The sequence below is a fragment of the Delphinus delphis genome, chromosome 15, assembly GCF_949987515.2.
Source record: "Delphinus delphis chromosome 15, mDelDel1.2, whole genome shotgun sequence".
In the NCBI taxonomy this organism is placed as follows: Eukaryota; Metazoa; Chordata; class Mammalia; order Artiodactyla; family Delphinidae; genus Delphinus; species Delphinus delphis.
The window spans coordinates 44,200,369-44,206,368 of NC_082697.1; positions in this window are offsets into that span (position 1 = coordinate 44,200,369).

Genomic DNA, 6,000 nt, shown 5'->3' on the forward strand with positions numbered 1-6,000 from the left:
ACGAAGCGCATAGGATAACAGCACACCTGCCTGTCTCCACGGAGACTGAGCCACTCGCCCCGAGGGCTGGATCCAGCACCTGCTCTGACCGCATCAGCTAAACCTACATAACCCACTCTCATCTCCTTCCCCTCCTTCTGTTGACCTCTTCTCTGGACCAGGGTGGGGGACGGGGGAGGAGCTGTCACACATTTATTTCTTGACGTGTTTATCCTGCGGTGGTCAGGTGGCGGGTTAGATAGCGCTATATGTGACGTGAGTGTAAGAAGCAGAGGCTGGTGTGGGTGGAGATGCTTGGGACCCCAGTCACTGTCCACGCATCACTGCCCTGGCTTGAGAAATTTCAGAATCCTTTCAAGGGAAGTTTCAACATTTTCCTTTGAGGAAACAAACTTGGAAAGATTCTTCAGAATCCCAGAGTGTGCTGGGCCAGGCTTCAAAGAGTTTGACGTAAGAGGGTCCTATGAACCCAAATGGCAGAGGAAATTACAGATTTGACACTCAGCGGGCTTCCAATCCGTCAAGGCCTCCAAGCCAGGTGTTCCTTGCTCTTTCTTTCTGTCCCAGGATCTCCTGGAAGACTTCAGCTTCGGCTTGCTCACCCAGGTGTGTCCCAGGCCCCTTAGTATGTAGACGTGGAGAAATCAGGCCGCCATCATGGAAGCAGAGACCCAGGACAGCTCACTACAGGAAGTGATGGAGGGCGCTGGCTCTCCCCCAGACCTACCTTCTATTCAGAATCTTCAAAAACCATCCCAAGCACCATCCCAGTTAGTCTCACAGCTGCCCTGTGAGGTCCCAGTGGAAGACATCGTGACTCCTTTGGGAGATAAGGAGCCTGCAGTTCAGAGGGGTTAAGTGTGTGCGAGCAGAGGCAACCAGATGAGTCTGGGAAGGTCTTCTGATTCATCCTCCCCTAGGTCACAGCCTTAAAAACCTACAGGAGTCAGCAGTGACACAAATGAGTGAAGTGGCCCGTGCTAGTGGGGTGCTAGGGAGTGGTGGGGACCATGGCTATTCCCATCTCATAAGGGAGACACTCTTCAGCCCCATCCAACTGTGAGCCTGTGATGATATGGGCCCTGTCTTGCTAGATTTTCTAAATTTACCAAAATTCACGTTCTGAAAGAAATCATTTGGCAATTAATTAAGCAACGGCCACCATGTGCAGATTAAACAGAACATGTTTTCAGGTGGTGTTCAGCCCCCAGGATGTGATTCTGTGTCCGTGCCATACCTTGGCAGAAGGAGGCTAGATGGTGTGGGAGCGGCAGGTGGGGCAGGTGGCATGGCCCCTGCTCTGTGTCCTCAGCAGCATCCTGGACCTTCTCCTTTGACGAGGCTGGGTTAGGGTGGGGCGCAGCTTCCCAGCCACGGGTCCTGGAACGGGCAGTGAAAAAAATTGTGACCGTTAATGTGTTAGGCAGGAAGGCAGAAGAACAGAGTTGCTGGTTCCCCAAACCTCTGCCTTACCCCAACCTGGCTCCACCAGGAGCCTGAAATACTGCCTTCACTTCTGTAAGGACATTTTGGAGTTTATGGCAAATTTTGTGTTTTCTTGACTGAAGGATGCAGTTTACTGTCTAATCTCTGCTTTCCTCTACTTTCTGTCGTGTCATTTCTGGGACGACAGGGGACAATGAAAAGCCTTCTCCTTATCTGCAGATGTCACCTTGGAGCGGCTCGTTCAGTATCTAGATGGTTTCTGTTGAGAACAGTCCAGAGTTGTGGGTGGGACCTCTGGTGCCAAGCGTCACTCTGTGACCCTATCCTCTGTCGCGGAGAGTGAGATGTCTGTTTCCCGCGGCTTGTTCATCACTGTTGAGACTTCGGGTCTTCTCTTCCTGTGTGTGCACCGCCTGAGCCGCCAGAGGTATCCCCAGCAGGCTCGAGGTGTGGGTGTATCAGGAAGCCCACGGTTTCTTCCGTGAGATTGGTGTGGTCCCAGCAGATAAAACACTTTGGCGGGGAGCCTGGAAGCACACGCTCTGCATCGTCCCCCCAACCACGTCTGCAGGCCCTGCCCCATCCTGAGCCTCACCCCGAGTGGAGACCCTGTCCTCGGGGCTCAGACCCTTTCCCCATCCTGCCTTAGAGCCTCTCCTATTTTCAGCAACAGCAACAACACTCCAAAACAGAAGGCTCGAGTGGGGGTCCCCGCACACCAGGAGGAAGGGGTGGCTCAGGAAGGACACAGACGGGCCCATTCACACCTTCCCATTGTGGACAAGCACCGAGAGGCAGGAGAGGACTCACTTCCACAATCTCTCTCTTTTTTGGTCTCTCTTCATTCCACTTAGAGTAAGTGTACAAGAGGTTATCATGCTTGTTCTGGAACAGTTCTTGGGAAGTTACGAGAAGCTGGCAGGATTTGCAGCCCACGTCCTCAGGTATGCAAGAAATAAATTTATCTCTATTTCCTCAAATCAATGTCATTCTGACCCAGAATTCTTGACCCCAATTAAATGCCATGAACGCCCTCCTAGTGTTATTGAGGCCCCTCCCTCAGGACCCACCAAGAGCTCCCGGGGTGGGGGGTGTCACTAGAGGAGGGCAGGGAGTCTGATCTCTGACTCCTGACTTCAGCCTTGGGCTCTCTGGACTCCTCATCCACACCCTCCTGTCCTGTGTCCCTCCTGGGTGGCCCACAGCTGAGCACTGCCACCTCCCTTCCACTGGAGCTTACACTTCCCACTGCCATCCTGGCTGCCCTGGGACTTGGTCTCCCAGACACTGGGTGCGATCTTTGTCCATCAGCCTAAGTGGGGAGAGTGAAATGGAGAGACGTCAGAAGGGAAATAGAAATCTGTATCCCCCAAGGTCTCAGCCAGACCAAAGGGAAAGATGCAGGAGTTTGCTTGTACAGTATGATTCAAGAGTCACTCACTGCTGGAAGATTCCCTAGTTTAGAATCTTTCAAAGTGCTATTCTGCCTAAAATTTCCAGTATGAAAATGCACAGTATTTTGTCTCTGGGAAATGGCTTTTACATCATCATTATCTATCATCACCAGCATGACATGCTCAACATCATGGAAGGTGAGCTAGTCTCTTCCTCACGTGGCAAAGTTTGGGAGGAGGTGGGACTGGGATGGGGCTATGGGGCGGCAGCCTTGCCCTAAGGGAGGGTGTCTGGGTGTCCGGCAGTGTTCAGCTGGGCACCATGAGGATCGAGGCTCCTGATTTGATGGAGAAAGGGTGTCCCAAGTAGGGGGTCACTTTGGGACTGCCTGGTGTCTGAGGGGCTGTTGCTGTCCACGTGATATGATCGTTTCCAGCGTTGCCTGAGCAGCATGACCCAGGCTGGAAATGTTGCTCCTGAATGTTCAGGTGGCTTTTCCCTTCCCATCCTTGTCTTCATAGGTCAGGAGACAGTTCTGAAGCATTGCATTCAGGACTTCATGGTTCTAAGTTACTTGGGCTTTTCCTTTTCTTAGTCTTTCCCAAATCTATTCTAAAAATTATATATACCTCTTTTGAATGATAGTCCTAGTGTTCCTTTATTTTTTATTTGGGAAATGGAATACATGACTGCAAAAAGATTCCAGTGGAACACAAGGTCTATCACGAATGTCAACTCCATCTTATTCTTCCCCATCCTAGGACCCTCCCCAGAGGCAGCCACTGCTCCTGGGGGTGGTAGCAGGTCCTGCACTCTGGTCTGAATCTCCGTATGTTTCAGCTTGTCTTGAAGATTACTCCATATCATCACATAAGAGTCATCTCATTTTTTAATGACTACATAGGATTACAGTGTATTGACATTTCACAATTTATAATTAAACTCCTTTTAAAAATATTTAGGTATTGTTTTCTTCAGTCTTAGAAATTCACAAATAATTCTTCCTTATTTTCGTTATTAATTCAATATCTCTGTATATACATTTTTGTTTTTATACTTAAAAATGTTTTTCCTCTTCCTGATTCTTTATCTATATTTCCATTTCATCACATTGTCTTTTCTAAAAATATTGTGTGTAAATATATATGTGTGTCTTAGTTGTAAGCCATCTTAATTTTTTGTAGACTGAGGAGAGGCAAAAAACTAATAGAAGTCATGATAAAAACTTTTAACAAATTAGACACAGAAGGAACACATCTCAACATAATAAAGGCCATATATGACAAGCCCACATCAGCATCATACTCAATGGCTAAAGTTGAAAGCTTTTCCTCTAAGATCAAGAACAAGACAAGGGTGCCTACTCTTACCACTCCTATTGAACATAGTACAAGAAGTCCTAGCTACAGCAATCAGGCAAGAAAAAGAAATTAAATGTATCAGAATTGGAAAGGAAGAAGTAAAAATGTCTCTGTTTGCAGATGAAATGATTTTATATATAGAAAATCCTAAAAACTCAACAAGAAACCCTGTTAGATCTAATCCATGAATTAGGTAAAGTTACAAGATACAAAGTTAACATACAAAAATCAGTACTGTTTCTATATCCCTGTGACAAATTTTCTGAAAAAGAAATTGAACCCATTTACAACTGCATCAAAAACAATACAAGTTATTTGGTTAAAATAAATGTATCCAAAGATTTGAAAGATCTCTACTCTGAAAATTACAAGACAACCATGAAAGAAATTGAAGAAGACACAAATAAATGCAAAGGTATCTCATGTTCATGGATTGGAAGAACTACTATTGTTAAAACGGCTTTACTACCAAAAACCATCTATAGATTCAGTGCAATCCCTATCAAGATTTCAATGTCATTTTCTACAGGAGTAGAAAGACACTCCTAAATTTTATATGGAACCACAAAAGACCCCCAATAACCAAAGAAATCCTGATAAAGAAAAACAAAGCAGGAGTCATCATACTGACTTCAAACAATGCGATAAAACTATAGTCATCAAAATTCTATGTACTGGCATAAAAACAGACAAATAGATCAAAGATACAGAATCAAGAGTCCAGAAAGAAACCCAGTCATATACAGTCAACTGAAATTTGACAAGAGAGCTGAGAATATTCAATGGAGAAAAGACATTCTTTTCAATAGATGGTGCTGGAATAACTGGATATTCACATGTAAAAGAATGAAACCAGATCCATAGATTATGCCACTCACAAAAAAGATAAGAGATAACAAATGCTGGCATGGATGTGGAGAGAATGGAACCCTTGTGCACTATTGGTGGGAATGTAAATTGGTGCAGCCACTATAGAAAACAGTGTGGATGATCCTCAAAAATTAAAAATAGAACTCCCATCTCATCTAGCAATTCCATTTCTAGAAATACCTCCAAAGGGAACAAAGACACTAACTTGAAAAGATATCTGTACCCCCATGTTCATAGCAGTGTTATTTACAATAGCCAAGACATGGAAGCAACCTCAGTGTCCATCAATGGATGAGTGAATACAGAAGTTGTGGTATATATACACAATGGAATAGTATTCAGCCATAAAAAATGAAGAAATTCTACCATTTGTGACAACATGGATGGACTTCAGAGGCATTATGCCAAGCAAAATAAGTCAGACAGAGGAAGACAAATACTTATGTGTGTAATCTAAAAACAAACCAACAAACCAACAAACCAAACTCATAGAAAAAGAGATCAGACTTCTGGTGACCAGAGGCAGTGGGTGGGGGGAAGGGAAATTGGAGGTAGGTGATCAAAAGGTACAAACTTCCAGTTATAAGGTAAATAAGTACCAGGGATGTAATGTACAATATGATGACTATAGTTAGCACTGCTGTCTGATATATAGGAAAGTTAAGAGAGTCAATCCTAAGAGTTCTCATCCCAAGGAGAAAGCTTTTTTTCCTTTTTTCTTTCTTTATTTTCTTTTCATTATATCTATATGAGAAGATGGATGTTAGCTGAACCCATTGTGGTAAACATTTCACAGTACATGTAAATCAAACCATCATGCTGTATGCTTTAAAGTCATACAGTGATGTATGCCAATTATTTCTCAATAAAACTGGAAAAAATAATTTAGAAAAAAAGAAACCAGTAAATATTCTCCTTCCCTGTACTA